This window comes from Rhyacophila brunnea, unplaced genomic scaffold, assembly GCF_057557595.1.
Source record: "Rhyacophila brunnea isolate RB1 unplaced genomic scaffold, BYU_Rbru_1.0 scaffold_11, whole genome shotgun sequence".
Classification (NCBI taxonomy): Eukaryota; Metazoa; Arthropoda; class Insecta; order Trichoptera; family Rhyacophilidae; genus Rhyacophila; species Rhyacophila brunnea.
In genome coordinates this window covers 5,877,890-5,897,762 of record NW_028232763.1, presented here as the reverse complement: position 1 = coordinate 5,897,762, position 19,873 = coordinate 5,877,890, and the positions used below count along the sequence as shown (strand labels likewise).

Here is a 19,873-nt window from a genome sequence, read left to right as displayed (position 1 = left end):
TCATGTTCACCTCATTTGTGGTGAATAAGACAACTGGTTGGACTGATTTGAGTTGGTGTTCCCTATCGGTAAACATTTCAAGATATTTCCAAAACAATAGTTATCATTATGTGAATCACAGCCATAAATACACCATGAAGGCCGATCTACAAGACCAATATGGAAGATTGCTGACAAACTAAACTAAACGCTAAATAACCTTAATTAAAAAGTAATCCAGGAAATAGTTTTAATTAGATTGGAAAATAATATGTCAATCCTAAGAACCTTGGACTTGTAAGAAATGAATAGAAGGGTATTCGAAGTAGTAATATATTAAGTAGCTCATGGCGAGGAAGCGAAGAAATGAGCATTGCTCAATTAATATACACACCACACCCATACATATTAATTGTGCAACGATTACTACATGTAAGTGTGGGAAAATAGGGCTTGAAGTGTGTACCTATACAATTATAAAAAAACAAAACCGCATCTTTCGAAATCAAAAGATTTCAAAAATTAGTTTGAAAAAACTGGATATTTCTACGTGCGCATTTACTTTGAATTGTCGCCCAAGGCGTCAATCACAAAGTGACGTGTTTGTTACCAAACGCAATATGCAGATAATTAAATTGCATTAAAATATCTAATTAATTACATTATGACGACTTTAGGAGAACAAACAACTGATGCTCGCGATTTCTAAGATAGTTATCAGGGACACACGAGTCAATACCAAAAAGAATGGCAGAGTTCTCATTTACATCATGTATAAAAAATACGTGGCCATATATTATATTGACATCTTTTAGTATTTAAACTACAGTGTGTAAGCATACACCAACGATGGCGGCGCGGCTTAAGCGTCGGCCTATATGGCCATGGGTCCCAGGTTCGAATCATGGGTCTGGCAAATGCACATATTGTTTTTTCAATTTGTCAGAGTATGGACGTAATAGGTTGAGCAAGTGGCTGACATCCATTTCTCGTAAAAACAAAAATCTGTTAATACAAACCTCCACTCCGTGGAGGCCCATATGAACTTATTAGAATCAGACATGGTAGGATGTAAGTATACCTAAGAGAAAGCCATCCATATAACCTCAAATAGAGGAGTTTCAAAAATTTCTTTTGAACTCGCTCCACCATATATGGTCGTATTTCAACTGATTCGGGACCCAAACAATTCAAGAGGTGAGATGTGTTAAAATTAATAAAATACGGCGGATCTGGACTGTACAGTCAATAAATATTCTTCCAGAGGGCATGGGAAAATCACTGAGGAATTTTCCCCAGGGTATTGAATATGACTCATAAATACAGCGACCCGAGTATATTGGCATCCCTTAAATGGGGAAGAGAATCTTCGAGTCAACTAGACTCAAATTCAATCTTGTATCCAGGTGCCATGAAAATACAATGCGGCTACAAACTAAACACAGAAACAATGCATAGTAAATTTGAAATTTTCGAAATGTAGGTATACAGACAAATGCTCTGTATCACCTGGAAAGCCAAGGTTACATATTATGTCGAGAATGGAAAAGACAAAAGAAATAATCAGATAAACAAAAACCAGAAAGTCAGGCTACTTTGGCCACATCATGTGGCATCCTGAGAGATATCAACTTCTGCATAGGGTAGATTTCCGGCAAACCAGACTCTATAAAAAAATATCCCGACCGCTTTGAGCTCCGTGTCCGGAAACTTGTACGTATACAGTTCGCCGTATTACACTTCACAGTAAAATGTTGTATCTGAGATATATTATGGCCGTATATTAAAGACCGTCCAACCTCTTTGGGTCGTATAGTACTGACATAAAATTTATCTCTAAATAAAACACGGTTCTTGTCGGTTTACACTTTACAGGAAGCCAACAGCAAACAAATTTTGAAAATAGCCGATATACTAGATTATTTGTTAGGTTAGGTTTGCTTAGGTTCGGTTAGATATTCATTCTTGAAATCATAAATTTTGCCAAAATCAGCTATGAAAATTGTATTAATGTTCATATTGAATCTAAAAAAATTGGAGACCATATTATGGTATACGGTCATCGCTCTTTCCGATAACAAAGCTCACGGTAAACTGTGTCACGGTGAAATATTTTACGTACAATTTACATGTAACCTTTGACTTCAGCATATCATCTGTATTTAGAGCAACGACAGACAGGAAAAAAATAGTCAAAAGTATCACAGACAGGCGGCTCTCGTGGTGCAGTGCGTAAGGCGCTGGCCTACAACCCGGGAGTTCTGGGTTCGATCCCGGTGTTATTGGGCTTCAAGGCCTGTTGAGGTGTTTAACAAAGAAACAAATAACAAAAAAAACGTATGGCTCAGAAGAAGAAGAGCTTGGCAACGCAACGCATAGAACCGAAAAGAGTGGAATAAGCTCAAAGCTCTGTGATCAGAGTAGTCAGATTTCAGATCTTTTCTGGGTCAAATGATTACATATGTATTCAGCACTATCATGATTATAACTTGTAAAACTAATCAATATAATATTAATTATTCATATCAAAAATATATAATAATATGAGAATGTTTACCTTGTAAGCTAAAAGAGGACAACGTATATAAATTTAATATATTGATTGAGTTCTTCGGAATATATTTATTTAATTATGATTTATATGTTTTTTTTATCCTCCGATCCTTGAGAACTATCCGAATTTTGATCTGCACAGCAATTTATTTTCTCCTATTTTATAATATATTACCTATAAATTATTTTTGACATTGAGTCACAGAGTAATTATGCATTTTTTGATATTTTAAATTTAATTGATTTTAAAGAATAAATTATCGAAGAAAAAATATATTATTAATATATTACAATATTATAGAATAATTATAAGATAAAAAGAACTTTCTATATATCTACAATATTTTTAAATTTTCTCTTGAATCATATGAACTTGACTTGACTAGCTTAAATGTTAAAAAAATGTGTACTTGATAGAAATACTGAATAAATATAGAATACTGAAATGTCATTCATGTCATTCATTCATGCCAGACCCCCAGACCTTTACTTTTTACGGATTTCTTCCGAAATAACTTTTCATACAAAACAGAATTAACTGAAAATGAATTTAATTCTACTTAAAAATGGCTAAAAGTATTAAAAGAATGCATTGGCATCGTGTGCTGATATAAATTCTAAAAGTTTTAAATGTCTAGCTAGTCGGGAAGTTAGTTAAAAATGGATTGCAATATTTGTACTGGATAAACAACCACCGGACAAACAAGAATACGTTGTACATTGTAAAAATCGTTACTGTTCTTAAAAGTGAATAACAAAATACGTGAAATATAATGAATTGTTTTTTTTAATATAGCATGACTAATATAACTAACTATTAAAAAACATGTCTTACTAAATATATAATTAAACATATTATTATCGGTATATATATATATATAAATATTCTATGTTCATTTAGAGTACATTATATAATTTAGTAAAACCTTCAAATATAATTTTTGAAAAAAGAATTTACAAAAAACGTATATCACCAAAGATGTTGAAAAAATCTTTTCTATAGAGAAAAAAGAACCACTGGTCCACTAGACTTCGCATTGTGTGTTGCTACTGATATGACAATTATTTTCCAATTTATAGGGTGAGTTAAAAGATAAGCTGTTACTGTGAGTAGATAAGTAGCCAATAATACTTCACTTCGGCATTATTATTTAGTTGAAAAAACTTTGTAAAACCGTTTACAGCTGTACTCGAGTAAGTGATCACAATGAATATAAAAAAATGGTTGCCATTGCATAATATGAAAGACCATGGCCCCCACATCCTGAAGCGGCCTCCCAGGCTAGGATGTTTAGCGCCCCCCCTACCTATCACTAAGGGTAAAGGCAGTGTGACGCGCTACATTAGCGTTTTCCATGGTGTACGCTGTAAAATTAAGGTGTATTTTTAGCGATTTTTTGTATTTTTCCCATCCATTTGGATTATGGAGTTGTCGAGTATCGGCACACAGTTAAAAATTGCATCGTACAATCAAATATTTAAATTCTTAATAATTATTGAAGCAAAATAGCCCGCAGGCGACTTTTTTTTACTATTAGAGCAAATTTGTGGTCTGTATTTATCTCACTCCTCTAGTCGACTCGTCACGTCGGGCCCTTCCTGAGCCCGGGCCCCTAGGCTAGAGCCCTGTCAGCCCCCCCTTGTGGGGGCCATGTGTAAGACAATCGGAATGGCAATTGGACGATCTTGATATTTGTGGAAATTACCAACTTAACTATGCTTCATGCGTTTGTAAAGTAATTTCAAATATCATAACGTATTCTATTTTATAGTCCAAACTCTTTGTATAGCACCGTTTATTCTCAAAGTAAAAATAAAAATCTACCAGCTACCTTCATTGTTGTGCTTATAAACCAGTTTTTGGCTCTCCTGTAAAATTGTAATGCTCCAAAGGCTGTAAATTGTATTTTGGCTGCAGGAAAATTGATTTACATTAATCATCCAATAATAATTATCATAACTAATCTCGCCTGAATGCATCACCGGATATAGCAGAATAAAGCAATTTGGTCATCAATGAATATATTGATAGATCAAGCAGCTGATTTCTTAGCGGAAGCAATTGAAATTGAAAAGCATAACGCAGAAATCATGAATTTTGAGCCAACCTAACATATTGACGAATAAGAAGAAAATTATTTTATTTATCTAGAATACAAAAATATTATATACTTAATGGATGGGGAAAAATTTTAAAGAACACCACGACAAAAAAATACGACTAAAGCCGGATTCATACTAGACTTTCGTGTAGTATCGTGATGCATCAGAAGCACATCGGAAGCCTATATTTTGTATGAAGGCGTGCATACTATTCTGACGCACTCTGTCGTTACGCCGTCTGTCCTGACGCAAATCGCTCCGACTGATCGCATCAGTGCCCCCACCACCGCTCTGACGCCGTGTAAACGCCGTTTTGACAGGCTGACGAAATGGTGTATGCATCTTTTCTATGTCGTTCGCAATCATGGAATGGATTTCTTTAATCTGTATCTTGTTCATTCTAAAATATATGAAGAATCTTTCTTCATCGTCCTCGAGTTCTTTCACAAGATAGTGAAATTCTCCTTTATACCCTCTTAGTTTGTTTATGGGATGAACCCATTGTTCCCCATAAGTTGAGCTAACAGAAGAAATGCGAGGTCTTCTTCAAAATCACTATCTGAATCGGAATCTAACATTTTGTTCGTCCTATCGTACCGAAAGCTACGACTGTAAAGATTCAAAATAGCATCAGTAGCAGTGTTGCCATCTTTTCAAAGTGGAATGAGTACAGAGCCTCCAAAATTATAATATTTAGGGGAAAAAAATATAATACGCGTTATTATCTGCTGAAATTGTATAGGTTTTTTAGTTATCAGAAAAAATAACGGAGAATTTGAGAAACTCCGAGACCCCTTTTTATTTAGGTGCCTCTTCCGACAAAAAATGCTTGCCGAAGAATTCAAGAAATTTCATGTTAAACCAAAGTCAATGGATTTTTTTTACGTTTTTCGCAATTTTTTTCCAAGTTCTCCAAATTTTCTTATATTGCGAAATTATAGAACTTTGCACCAATTTATCGAACGAAAATCTCGAAATTTCATCACATTTTACAAATTTTTTCCGATATTCAAAATTATAGTATTTTGGGCGTACTATGCCTTTTTTATATCGTACATAATACGCGGACCAAAATTCTAGTACAAATACTACAATTATAGTACGGTTGGAAACACTGGTCAGTAGGCATCAAAACACGACACATAGATGTGCACGCTAGCAACGACGTCAGACCCCATCACGACACGACACGCATGTCAAGTATGAATCCGGCTTAATATTCTACGTCCGAAGTGGTGTGGAAAGGAATGCATTTGTTCTGAGACTGGAAAATGGTTGTTTCTACGATAACAAATAATATAATCGTTTTTGTGGAGATATTTAAAAATTACAAGTCACCGTATTTGCCGTGAAACTAGTTAACGAAATATTCGCAAAAACTATTTTTGACCCCTTTGACCTGCTCTAATTTTTTAAATAGGAGTCGTTTCAATGTTGACATGTTGTTTAAAATAACAATATAAAGGTCCCATAAAAGAAATGGAAGTTGGAGCGAACTATTGAATAGAAACGAACGTCAGTGACAAATAATTGAAGAAAAATTTGAAAATGGAATTTAATTAATTTCATCACAATTGTCATAATATTTGTCATTAACAACCCTATAAAAGTTCTAGCTTACGGGATAATCTTTTCTGGCGTAGTTTTACAGATGAAAAAATAACTGAAATTTTCACCAAACTGTTTCTCAGCTTAGCAACCTTCATATTGTCATATTGTTTAGTACCCTGCTTTAATATTAATCACACGCCTATTTCAAAATCATCTACTTCATTTTGATAGCTAAAAAATATATGATAATATGGATTATTGATTGCATTATTACCAATCGACATGAACATTCTAATATGTTGACATTCAAATTTGGGCCAAACAAAGTTTAACAGATTAAATCTAACTACAAAATGCGCATTCCGTAAAAATGTATATATTCGGTTCCTTTTATGACATTATTTACGCAATGTTGCAGGTTGGATTGCATTCACACGTTTGTTTCAAACAAATTTATCGTTGGCGTTCAACAGACACGCGTAGTCAACATTTCGTTGGTTTATATTAATAATGTGGAAATAATTATTGGTAATAAAGATTAGTGAACGTTCTATCACCTAAATCACTATCAATCTATACTCTATAGATATTTCAAGATATATAACTGACAATCAATTGAGTGGTTCACAAGCATAGTGAACCAAGTCCATTCTGGTTATTTTTGAGTAAGCTAGGTTCAAACTTAATATTTGAGTATTTCTTATTGTGTGGTATGATTTCCCTTACATAATAACTTAAATGTACTCAAAATAACACTTTTTGTAATCATACCCCCCTTACAATGTAATTACAAGATAAAAAGAACTTTTTATATAGAACGTTTTTAAATTTAATGTTGAATCATATAAACTTGACTTGACTAGCTTAAACGATCAAAAAAATGTGTACTTGATAGAAATACTGAATAATGACATTTCATTTCATATTGATTTCCATAGTAACGCATGTATATATTATTTATTAATTTAGTTGCTAGAACCCCATATCAACCAATAATGGTATCGAAATAACTTTTTATACAAAACAGAATTAACTAAAAATGAATTCAATTCTACTTAAAGATGGCTAAAAGTATTTAAAGAATGCATTGGCATCGTGTTCTGATGTATTTTAAAAGTTTCAAATGTCTAGCTAGTCGGGAAGTTAGTTAAAAATCGATTGTAAGATTTGTACCGGACAAACAACCACCGGATAAATAAGAATACGACCTAAGAAAAACGTTGTAATAACCAAAATGGACTTGGTTCACTATGCTTGTGAAACACTCAATTGAATAACATATTTGTGGACATTTAATTCAATATAACTACATACATAATATTAAATTAAACTCTAGCCAATAAAATTATTAAAATTATCAATTGATATACTAAACAGTTTGTCGCAGAATTGTCATTTATATTGCAATATCACTTCGATTATTATATAATTTTCTTTTTATAACAAAACATTTGCATGTAACTAACGTACGAAATAATAACGTAAATGTATCACTCCGTATTTAACTTGTTGTAAGGGACAACATATAATCAATTATTTGTGTGTGCCGTGTGGAATTATTCTATTGCACCGTTAGTATATTCCAGCACCACATACTATACTATATTATATGGAACTATTAACTCAAAACTTATAAATTACACTTGCCATAAGTCAAATGTTGAAGAATAATAATTGTGCTAACGTTAATAATAATATTATGTTTCCAAAATTTTGAGTATTTTTTTTGTGTTATCATCATCCAGAAGAGACATATTTTTACGATGTATGAAATTTATAAAAGTTTCCATCATAAAATCTGCATGGTTTAAACCTAAACCAATGCTTCTCAAACTAGGGCGTAGTACCATAGGGGGCCGCACTCCCCTTACAGGGAGTCACAAAATAACAATAACAATAACAATAGGTATATTTAACAATGTATAGTTGATTGATTTTTTTTGATTGATTTTTGTATATAGTAAAAAATATAAAATTATGTACCCATGGCAGGTGTTCATATTATTTTCATTTATCAGTATATTAGTATTAAAAAATATATTCCTTTTTATACTTTATAGCGCCTGTACACGTGCATGTATTTACTGGCAGTAATAGTGCGTATTTTAAGCTATCGTGATAATAGCTGTTTACACGTAAAAGTGCTGACTGTCTCACCAATCTCATTCTTCAAGAGTAAGCGAGACGCGATGTTGTCATTTTATGATACTATTTGACAGGTAGTGAAAATCGGTTACCCTCAAAATGAGTATAGTTCGTTTTTTGCCGGCAGGTTCGCCACTATCGTTCTACTGCGCAGGCGCAGATCGAAAAAATCCCTACTGTCGCTTGACAATTCAGAAGCTTCCAAACTTTTTTGATTCATGCATGCAAGCTTGCAACTGCAGGATAATGCATGTTTACCCATACATTTTCTTGTTATGGCCGCGATAATACTTACTGTCAACAGTAAATCCATGCACGTGCAAATGGGGTATTATATACGGCTTAGTAATTACTTTTGTCTTGGTTAATTATGCTTTGTTGAAAATTCGCTGTTTTTACTATGTAAGCAAGTTATTAAAAAGAATATGTAGCCTAAGTTTATGGACCGCACAACAAAAAAAATTGAGAATCACTGATCTACACTTGTGTGCGTATTATATGATGGATTAAGGCGAAATAAAATATAAGATCAGTCACTTAAATGGTGTTTACTGTGAATTCTTAGGTCGAAAGATATTGTTTTGATTAAAATGAAACAATATATTATAATTATAATACACGTTATTTCACATAAAATAATCCGCTAAATATACTATATTTTCTGTCGGTCTAAATCGGTCCCGTATTATCAATATTAATTAAATTGCATGGATTAAGCATTACATCATATTATTTGTTTTTATTTATATTAGGTAAACTTTTTTATTGCCAAATTAAAGCTTAAAAATGTTTGTTGCATTTTACCAGTTGTGACACATATTACGTGTGGGGAATCTATTATGTTTCGTTTTTGATTTTGTTGAAATAAGCCAGGCCTTGGTGAGATAAACGAATAATTGAAAATATTAAAAGGAAAAGGATATGTCATTTTACTTACTTAATAGGCTCTTCAATATTTTTGTTATACACGTAAGTACTATATCGTCTCTGTTCTGACAGAACACACTAAGTGGAGAATACTAGTTTTGAGTAATTTGACTTTGAAGTTGTTAAAATGTTTGAAATGGTCTATCATGTGAGTTTATTAGGTAATCGTGAAAAGGATGACTTTAAAATATAGACTGTTTATGTATTAAGAAGGTTTCCAGACGGTAAAGTTTGAAATAAGAAACATTTTGGTATAACTAACTCAATATGTCATTTTTTCGAATTAGTGTCTTCTGCCAGAACAGTGACGATATAAGGTTTCCCAAATTTTTCCTGTGGTGGAACACTTCAATCCTGAAAATCTTGAAATTTTAACTGACCGCCGTTGATTATTTTGTAGGGTAGATAAATAATATTTAATCAATAAATTTAAGTGATAAAAACGATAATTATTTTTAAAACATAATATATAAAAATATAAGTGAATTAAGTCCTTAATGATGATTGTGGGTCCTTGAATTAAAAATCTTTTTGATATCAGACACAATATTAGAAAATTACATCCTTATATTTGGTGTGGCGTCAAAACTGTTCCTGGACTTTGATTTTGTTGCAGCTTAATAAGAAAATCCGCTTCGCATAAATATGTCGTAGCTAATAAACGAAAGTGAAACAAAAATAGCTCGTTTCGACACACTAGGATAATCTCCTGATAAATTCGCGGATCTCCTATCCACGATCCACGGACCATAGCTTGGGAAAGCCTGCAGTATTGTTTTTTTTTTTTTAAACTTTATATCTTATTTATTATGTATATATCTATTTGTTCAATAATGAACTAAAGTATGAACTATTACCTAACTCCTAAAAATAAAATCTGTTAATACAAACCTCCACTCTGTGGAGGCCCCCATATGTTCCTATTAGGATCAGACATGGTAGAAAGAAGAAAAGAAAAAACGCTACTATGAGATGTAGGTAGTTAGATACAGAAATCGGTCTAAGGATTGAAAATTGGCTTAAAACCAATAAGAATAAAGGCATTCAATCATATATCATTCAGTCATATATCATTCAATCATATATCATTCAGTCATATATCATTCAATCATATATCATTCAGTCATATATCATTCAATCATATATCATTCAGTCATATATCATTCAGTCATATATCATTCAATCATATTTCATTCAATCATATATCATTCAGTCAATCTGTGACCATGGTCCGAAACGGCGCGAAAATTATGTTTTAAATAAATAATGTCTGTTTTGTAATTCCATAATGAAACCGGGGATGGAAATAATAAACTATAAAATATAGATATGTCTACACACTATGAATGACTTAACACCATTTTCTATTAAACATAAATATCAAGATATATATTTTTTATATATTTGTCATTTCCTGTTATATGAAAAAAAATTATTAAATCTTTACACTTTATCAAAAAAAGAGTCAATGTTAAATAATAATATATAAGTTTTAGTAGAAACTTAATTTAATTACAGTGTGAATTAAGCTTTTAGCAAACTATATTTACAGCTTTTCGGGGGGAGCTTTAATTCGATTTCACTATATTTATTGTTAAAATTAAGTATTGGCGCGTAAATTGGTTATACGTACATTATATAATAATATAAGGGGCTTATTGTGTAGGTATGTTGTATCGTATAGCAACTTTGGACAAATGCTGTGAAAAACGTATCGTCAGCGGCAAAGGCTGCTTGTTGGAAGGAAGTCAACGATTATAATAAATGAAAAGAATAACAATACACGCTTAGACAGTGATCTATGTGTTGTAATAATTTATGTGTAGTATTTAGAATTACCGAGGAGTTTGTTTTCTCATATTTTTTAGCTCAACTGATTTATTTTTTAAATATTTAGCTAGTTTTTTTTCAATATTAGATATTTTGTGTAGAAACTGATGTATTGATTAATTAATATTGATCCGATTACAGATCTAATAATTTCATAGTATGTAAGTGTGTCGATCCTCGCGTTACGATATTAACACTTACAGATGGACGGATAAATCGTGTTATCTGTGGCAATTGTCTTGTATCACCTATGTTTAGAAACTTTTCGTTGTTAAATTATTTTTACGAGTCGATTTAATTAAATGTTAAATAGTTACTAATTATCTTCACCTTTACTACAATTAGTACTCAGATATATGACTTTTTAAAATTAGTAGTAAAGACAGTGTTTGGAGGAAATCATGTTGAAACTCGGAATTTTCTTAGAGATTATTTTATTTTTTAAACAGTTATTTCTTAAAGGAAAGAAATGGTATAAGACACTATAGAAATAACAAATACATAGTAATATTTTATTTAAAAATCTTATTTCCACAGTTATTGGAGACCAATATGTCCATTAAAACGAAACCAGTCTTGTTTGCCAGCAAGGGCGTTACATAAAATATACCTAAACATATTAAAGTGTTTATTATGTATAATTCATTATTAAATACTATTTAAACTAGGTAGAGTATTATACGTTTTATAACTTTGCACTCTTTTGCAATCTTTACTATACTAATACACCTCTTTGGCTGATTACCTCGCATAAAATTAGATCAAATATGATATTTACTTGTATTAATACATGTAGTAATACATAAATATTCTTCTTTCGACCATGTCCGATCCTAATAGGATCATATGGGCCTCCACAGAGTGGAGGTTTGTATTGACAGATTTTTGTTTTTACGAGAAATGGATGTCAGCCACTTGCTCAACCTATTAGGTCCATACTCTGACTCATACACAAATTGAAAAACAATATGTTTACTTGCCAGACCCAGGATTCGAACTTGCGACCCTCGACTCTATAGGCCGGCATTTAAGCCACTCGGCCAGCGTGGGTGTTATAAGTACGGATAATATATGGGGGAAAATAAATTTTTAGAATATAATACATCATTTTCATCCTAGAGCCGGAGTGCAAAGTTATGAAGCACAATATACTCTACCTACTAGTAAATATTTTTTTTATATATGTATCGTTGTTAAACGCCACAACAGGCTGTGAAGCCCAATAACAGTGGTAAAACTCCCAGGCTTGAGGAATTTACATATTAGATTATGTAAATATATTTTGACCACACCGGATCGAACCCAGAACTCCCGGGTGTAAAGCCAGTGCCTTACGCACTGCACCACGAGAGCCGCCAAAAATATTATAGAATAAAAAAGTTTCTATTATTAATTTTAAGCAGCAACAATAAAATTTAAAAAAATATATACTCTACAGATCTACGTGGAAGTCTGTTACAATGGTTTGTTTTTTTTTTATTATTTGCATCCTAGAGTTATTTAATATAAGAATTAAGATACGCCAAGGACAATACACTATAAAATGATATTGTGAACCTTAAAATTGAAAAACAAATCCTACACAACGCCAAAAGTAATTAATCACGAAATATATATTTTGCCTGCATTTTCCTGTTTAGTCAAAAACGGATGGTTAACATTGTAAAAAAAAACTTTATCGGCACATACAAAAAATAGTATGTAGGATTTATGACTTATAATTTATTTTCATCATCTCGATTGTATTAATAGGTATATTTTAATATACTTACAACTAAATACTGGATTGCCGAGATGACGACATTGCTCGCAGGACCAAACTGGCATGGATCGCATTTGGGCGCCTGAATAGTATCTTCAAAAGTGAGCCCCCTTATGTAAAGTTAAGTTAAGTGTAAAGTGTCCAACCAATGATGTGCTACCCTAGGCCGATTATATTCAGGCAGTGGCACTGAATTAAGAATCACGATGGTAGTGCTAGTTATTGATTATCTTCAAATGCAATGCGGCAACCTGTTCGTAAAAAATGAAGATTTTTGATTGCTTATTTCGTTTAAATTATTACCATTTATTTAAATATGCAATAATCAGGCGGCTCTCGTGGTGCAGTACGTAAGACGCTTGCCTTCCACCCGAAAGTTCTGGGTTCGATTCCCGGTCAGGACACAATATTTATGTGTTTTTCTCAAAGCCTGGGTGTTTGTGATTGTTCAAAATTATTAACAACTACCTTGTACGAAAAAACAAGGACATGGTTATAAATAATTATATATTTATATGCAACAATCAGCATTTTGATGATGGATCAGCATGAAATTGATCTCCAAAAGCCTCACGAAGTACTAAGCAATAGAACAACACAGTAACACTACACAAAATATTTAATCCTGGCCATAAAGAAAATTAAAGATATTAATGGAGGAACTTAATTAGCCCCACATCAATGCAACTAACTCACCCAACCACGTTGTACAAAAAAGCAAGGGCATGGTTATTAATATTTTAAAAAATCAGCATTTTCTATAGACAGTTTAGTATATTGCTTTCGAAGTATGAGCAATTACTAGCACTACCGTTTCACGCCACGACCTGACTACAGTGGAACTTGTATGCTACCAGTACCCACGTATGCGTGTGAAATATGGACTCTTAATGTAAGAGAAAAATTACAGGTTGCGGAACGTGGAATGGAAAGATGTATACTGTTGAGTATAACACGGAAAGACCACAAAACAAACCAATTGCTAAGGAAGCAGACAATAGTACGCCATATAGGTATAGAGCTTGCCAAGCAGATGAAATGACAATATGCTGGACATATCGGTCGGCGAGTGGACAACCGTTGGACAGATGCCGCCATATACTGCCCTTCTAAGGAAGAAGGCAGTAACGGACTCTCACACACTTTCGAGATAAATGACATAATGTGTTTTTTCTCAAACTTTAGTACTGTGAATTAATAAAAAACGGTAGTAATTTTTATAAGTAGGATGATAAAATACAAACAAAGTAATAATAAACAAGCAGTAACTGTAATGAATAGGTGTAATTACTGCCTTTTTGCTAAAAAAATATATTATTTTAGAAGATGTCTATTTTTTGCACATAGCTTTCGAAATTACCTAACGGATGGCATTCATAACTCAATTTCACTTCCTTCTTCCTTGGAAGGGCAGTATAGTGGTTAATACCCAAGTGGCACTAAACGACCACGGGGACGTTCTCAAACCAGTTCAATCAACGAAATTCAGTGGATGTAGATGGCATCAAAGAATTAGGAACCGAGAAGAGTGGAAGGAGCCTTCATTGAACAGCGGATCGACCCCGGCTAAATGATGAAATATACTTTTAATGATGTTGACTATTAATTATCGGTGGAATGAAGACAAATAACATAATTAACAATAATTTATAATTAATATAGGACCTAACTATCTACTTAATCTGGTTCATAGAAAATTGTCTGTCGCGGATAATTTTTCTATTGGCCGTAGACGTAAAACTAAGTTATATAATAATACCAAGATTTTTTTATCATTTATTTGATAACTTTGTGGCTGCTGCATTATTCAAGAATGGATTGGATTTGGCTAAAAACCCGAATTACCTATGCAAAATTCTAAAGGAGTCATTAAAATTCGTGCATTGTTTATGGCGAAACAATTTATTATTATTTTTTAATAGCATTGTGATTTTTAATTTTATTCAATATTGCAGTGAGTAGGTATTAGGTAATAATTTTTTTGAATAAGCTTGTGAATCTATCTGTAGGTGAAATAGTCCGGGAATGACTTAATCTACACAATTTCTCGTCGCTTTATAGTGAACAGAGTGAGTTATCTAATCGTAAACTCAATTCGATATATTCCCTTAAACCTAAACCTAAACGGACGAAACCCAATCGTTGTTAAATTATATGGATCAGGTCCCTACTTGGGTTATGATAGGGATAGCAATACCGAATGTATATATCAATACCGGTATTTCGGTATTTATTATTGAATACCTGTATTAAAATTCGTCAAAACATATTATAGAAAAAAGAAGTACCCATCAATAAATATAACTATTAAAATCTTTTTAAAATACTATTTTATAGCAACCTAAACTACCTAACTACATTTATTATGTTGACCTTTATAAATATGATGCATGAATCATAATATTTTAGAACTGCTAATTGATACAAATAACGGAAAATCTCTCTCAAATTCAATGTTTGTTAGATGTACTATCAACGTTGGATCAATAGCAAAGTTATAGAATAATTGGAAATATTTGCCACGTATGTTTTATATTTCGAAACGTGTTAATTCATCGCGACAATTCTATATATTTGAAGGATTTTATTTTAATATTAATTAACTTTTGTTGGTTTCAGTCAATATATTATTTGCGTTTTGGTAGGTTACTACTAATACACTAAATTTAATAAACAATATAGTAGTAAGTAATAAACACGCCCACGGTGGCCGCGCGGCATAAGCGTTGGACTACAAAGCCGTGGGTCCCGGGTTCGAATCCTGGGTCTGGCAAGTACAAAAAAAAATTGTTTTTCAATTTGTGTGTGTCAGGGTATGGATCTAATAGGTTGAGCAAGTGGCTGACATCCATTTCTCGTGAAAAACAAAAATCTGTCAATACAAACCTCCACTCTGTGGAGGCCCATATGATCCTATCAGGATCGGACATGGTCGAAAAAAAAAAAAAAAAAAAAAAAAATAAACATAAACCGGAATGATTTCTTAATACCGGTATTATATCGTAGTAGATTTTTGAGTTTCCACCGTGTGTCCTTCTTCCTTCTTTACTCGACGTTTCGGGCTCGTTGCGCAGGCCATTATCAAGAGATGTTATGTTTTATGATGAAAATGTAGTGTAAGTATGTGAATGTAAGTAAACGTTGCTCTACGAATGTCAAAAGGAATCCGATTAGCTTTTAAGCAAACGTTGCTCAGAGTAATCTGTCAATCGTTACGACCAGGGATACCGGCTCGAATATTGGATTTTGCTGATAGTGCCGGAAGCCATGCCCAAGGAAGAAGGACACACGGTGGAAACCCAAAAATCTACTACGATAAAAAAAAACCGTGAAAGCCTCAAACATTATATACCGGTATTATGATTTTTGAAACCGGTGTTTTTGTATCGATTAATAATGGAATAACGGTTTTGAAATACCGGTATTGCAATCCCTACGTTTAATATACGATTGTGTGTTTTTATATATGTAACGTAATGGCTTTCTTCAATTCACTTACCAATGCAGGTTACACGTCATCAATGTTATATCATTTTAAATAATCGTGTCAATATTACACATTATTATAATATTTACTACTCCAACACTAATCACACAGAAGTTTTACTTATACCATTTTGGAAAATTATTTACATATTTATAAAATTATTTACATATTTATTGATAAAAACGAATTAAAGTTTTGCTTACTTGACCAAGATACGTTTTTATACAATATGCGAACGCATATTAAAATATTTTGTAGAGTAGGAAATAATTATTTCATAATAAAATTATCATATATTATATTATATGTATATCTAAGTATTGTATTATAATTGATACAATATCGTAACAAAATTAAATTAATAAATTATTATTCTAGATCAAATATATCTACTTACTTTCTAAAAAAGTAGTAGTGTGTTATAGACGTTATAGTCAGGCTGGTAGATCATGCGTTGCTTAGGGGTGGCACGTTATAAAGGGCGGCAAATGAAGGAGCGTATACAGTTATTATAACTTTTGAGTACAATGGTGGTTTTTAATTAAGCATACGATGCTTTCACTTCATTAGAATAATCGAATCATAAAAAGTCTTGATATTATTACTACTATATTGTATTGTAATGGTAGTTTATCACACAAGCAAATTTTTAGAAGGGTGCTTCCAAACCTATCAGTGTCACAGACCTTCACATACCTAAAACTACCGATTTGAGAGTATGTTTCGTGGAAATTCTCTAATTTACAGTCGATACTGCGTTCGTCAATTTAAAGATTTTTTGGAAAATTTGAAACTGATAATGAAAAGGGACGGCATATCAATTATTTATTCTGCTTAGGGGCGTCACTTTGCCTCGGGACATCAGTGGTTATTATGTAGTTATAGTTTCATGTTATTTTTTTGTTATAAAGGTATAGTAGGTACAGTAACTAAATAAATATAGTCTGATGAAGATATATGTGACATAATTAGAACGTGTTGTGTATTAATTAACAATATATTAAATTACTTACATATATTTAAAAAAATATATACTTTTAAGAGCCGTATGTATCTAAGATAGCAATCTGTCATTGACAAAAATGTTATATTAATTGCTAAAATTTAAAAAAAAAGTCTATAAACGAGTGTTTCAAAATAAAAGTCATATTTATCATTGTACTTTAATTGCTACATAAGCACATACTTCTTTGTTATATTGGTTGTTATTTATTTGTAATTAAGTCATTGTTGTAATTTGTATTTATTATGTATTGGCCAATCGCTGTAATGCCATAATACTGTTTTCTAAATAAATAAATAAAAAATATTATGACCATTGTGTTTTAGAGAACATTATTCTTTCACAAATTTAATAATGAATAAGTCACACTTCTAACAATTAATACAGTTAGAAATACGGTAATTGCTTAAATCAATAAACTTAGGTATAATAATTGTAGATTTTTTTAATGTAATTTTTTTTAATGATGATGTGTATAAAAACGATAGATTTAACGCCGTACGTCAATGTATATTTTATCACGTTTTTATTAGCTCGTATTCTTGTTTGTCCCGTACAGATTTTTTCTTGTTTGTCCAAGATTTTAAACTAACTTTCCGACTAACTAGATATTTGAAACTTTTAGAATATATCAGAACACGAAGGGAATGCATTTTTTATTACTTTTGGCCATCTTTAAGCAGAATTAAATTCATTTTCAGTTAATTCTGATTTGTATGTTTTGGAAAAAGAATCGTTAAAAGTAGTACTACTCACTATTATTGGTTGCTAAGTAGGTCCTAGCAACTAAATTATTAATATATACGTGCGTTACTATGGAAATCAATATGAAATGTCAAAATGACATTTTAGTATTCTATATTTATTAATACACAGAATTGTCAAGTATATATGATTCAACAGAAAATTTAAAAATGTGGCATATAAAAAGTTATTTTTATCATGTAATTATTTAAAGCTAGATGGGTATTAAACGATTGTTAGATTTGACAAGGATAAAGTTAGTAACCTCCTAGTGAAAAGAAAACGTTGGCAAAATGTGCAAATATTTTGAAGATAAGGCAAAATTTAAGCCCAATTATTTAAATTTTGAAAAAATCCATTTCGCCGTAAAAATATGAGATAAACAGATAAATTATTGATTGATACTATAGCGTCATTATCAAGTAGTTAGGTACAAACTTTAAAAGCTATTTTTTATCGCAGTTTGGTAAAAATATTGTTTGGTACATAAATACATTTATTCATTATATTTATAAAGTGTTATCCACATATTGTGATATTTAATGGGATAATATAAATAATATTTTTACATTTATATGGTAGTTTTTTTTTAGTCTAAAGCCATTTCAGTTATAACACTATTATCAATAATGGTGGGGTATATATGTATGCTTCATAATTTTTCACTCCGGCTCTACGATGAAAATGATGATAATATTTTTTTATACAAATTATATACTTATTTATTTATTAATACAAGTGAATATCATTATTTGATCTAATTTTATGCGAGGTAATCAGGTAAAGAGGCGTATCAGTATAGTAAAAAGTGCAAAGTTATAAAACTATATTATAGTCGAAGTTGCAATTGCAAAAAAAAATATATTTTAATTTTATTGCATTATTTGACAAACCAAAAAGTAAATTATTTATTAATTAATTATATATTGTGTATTAATCATATTTAAAAAAATAATAATACCTGATTGAAAATACTCCCAAGAATACGATGTAGGATCACTTTTCACTTATTGTTAATTTCAGTTACTGAAAAATATTGTAATATTGATAAATGAACACGATAAATTAACTAACTTTAAGAGCAAAAATTATTTTTGAGAGTTTTTTTATAATTATCTCCAATTTCCATGCAGCCAAAAGCACAACTACATCACAACGGCAAGTATTGAACTGAGTGCACTTTTACAAAATTGCATTAACATTACCCTGCGAAATGATGCAATCAATACGCTCAGGTAGAAGTAAATTGGTTGAGATATGGCTGACACACCTGACAAAATACAGTCAACATCGAAAATTTCACGAAAACGTTCGTTATATTAAAAACTGAGAGGTCTCTACTTTGTGGCCTCCGCTGAGTAACTTATATGCCGACTGCCATTAGGGCGTTTTGAAAAAATAATGTGTTCGGTGAGATATGTCTCAAAAGATATTATTATTATTTGTCGGTTTGGCCAAAACCTGTTGTGATCAAATGCGGAAAATTCGCTCGGAAACAAACATATTTTGCCAGTTATCGCTGCGATGTGACACGGGGTGGATCGTATAGACCAGCGGTTATCAACATTGGCAACATTAAACAGTTTTTACCAAACGATTACAATGTAAATTATTAATGATTTTAAACAATATAGGATATTTAGGCAACACGGATACAATTTAAAAAAAAACAATTTTTTTTTATTCAACGAATAAGACACAAGATTTCAGAATGTAACATTCTATATACTGAATATACATCATTTGAAAACATCTCATGCATATACACACTAGAAAAAATCGTTTTTGT

At 31.6% G+C, this 19,873-nt stretch overlaps 1 protein-coding gene across 1 annotated transcript in view; it reads right to left on the bottom strand.

Annotated features, from left to right (window-relative positions):
- The window catches only part of LOC147078305 (acyl-CoA Delta(11) desaturase-like), a 56,383-nt gene extending 36,923 nt beyond the window's left edge, over positions 1 to 19,460 (bottom strand). Inside the window, exons 1-2 of the mRNA XM_085960525.1 lie at positions 19,355 to 19,460; positions 19,046 to 19,110 (exon numbers count right to left, since the gene is read on the bottom strand). The gene's annotated coding sequence lies outside the window, so the exon portion shown is untranslated. The remainder of the gene's footprint in view (positions 1 to 19,045; positions 19,111 to 19,354) is intronic.
- Positions 19,461 to 19,873: the final 413 nt, after the last annotated feature.